Source organism: Salvelinus sp. IW2-2015, linkage group LG25 (genome assembly GCF_002910315.2).
Source record: "Salvelinus sp. IW2-2015 linkage group LG25, ASM291031v2, whole genome shotgun sequence".
Classification (NCBI taxonomy): domain Eukaryota; kingdom Metazoa; phylum Chordata; class Actinopteri; order Salmoniformes; family Salmonidae; genus Salvelinus; species Salvelinus sp. IW2-2015.
Window position 1 is genome coordinate 3,947,315 of NC_036865.1, and position 1,546 is coordinate 3,948,860.

Sequence of the window (1,546 nt, forward strand, 5' to 3'; positions counted from 1 at the left end):
CCGGGCGCAGTGCGCGCTAACCGAGGGGGGCGGGTGCACGGTGTTTCCTCTGACACATTGGTGTTGGAGGCGCGCTGTGTTAAGAAGCAGTGCGGCTTGGTTGGGTTGTGCTTCGGAGGACGCATGGCTTTCGACCTTCGTCTCTCCCGGGCCCGTACGGGAGTTGTAGTGATGAGACAAGATAGTAATTACTAGCGATTGGATACCATGAAAAGGGGATAACATTTTAAAATAAATAAATATAATTTTTTTATTTTATTATGCTACATTTCTTAAAATCAATCCCATACACGATGTTCTTACAAAAAGATTTTAAATTCTCTAGTAATGCCAATATTGAAGACTATGAAATGCTTCTCAAAGATGCCCGCTGGTGGTCAAACTAGTACTAACTAGCATTAATGGAAAAAAATGGCTGACAATTAAATAACGTGCCATAGAATTCTGCAGCAGCCCACAAGGTGTGCTGCAGTATGACGCAAGATTTAAAGGAGGAATCACTGTATGTGCTTTGATTGAAACAAAATACAAAAAAGGCTAATAGTTTCTTAACATCATCTGCTCTAATTCGCTAATGAAACAGTAATTAAAGATCTAAATTTATACAGTGCATTCGGAAAGTATTCAGACCCATTCACTTTTTCCACATTTTGTTACGTTGCAGCCTTATTCTGAAATTGATTAAGTAGTTTTCCCCCCCTCATCAATCGACAAACAGTACCCCATAATGACATAGCGATAACAGTCTTTTTAAATGTTTGCAATGTTTTAAAAAATGTAACTGAAATATATCACATTTACATACAATACCAGTCAAACGTTTGGACACACCCACTCATTCAAGAGTTTTTCTTTATTTTTACTATTTTCTACATTGTAGAATAATAGTGAACACACCAACACTATGAAATAACACATCTGGAATCATGTAGTAAACAAACATTTGTTAAACAAATCAAAAAGATTTTAGATTCTTCAAAGTAGCCACCCTTTGCCTTGATGACAGCTTTGCACACTCTTAGCATTCTCTCAACCAGCTTCATGCGGAATGCATTTCCAACAGTCATGAAGGAGTTCCCACATTTGCTGAGCACTTGTTGGCTGCTTTTCCTTCACTCTGCGGTCCAACTCATCCAAAACTATCTCAATTCGGTTGAGGTCAGGTGATTGTGGAGGCCGGGTCATCTGATGCAGCACTCCATCACTCTCCTTCTTGGTCAATTAGCCCTTACACAGCCTGAACGTGTGTTTTGGGTCATTGTCGTGTTGAAAAACAAATAATAGTCCCACTAATTGCAAACCAGATGGGATGGCGTATCGCTGCAGAATAATGTGGTAGCCATGCTGGTTCAGTGTGCCTTGAACTCTAAATAAATCACTGACAGTGTCACCAGCAAAGCACCCCCARACCATCACACCTCCTCCATGCTTCACGGCGGGAACCACCCATGCAGAGATCATCTGTTCACCTACTCTGCGCCTCACAAAGACACAGCGGTTGGAACCAAAAATCTGATCTCCACCAGTCTAATGTCCATTGCTCATG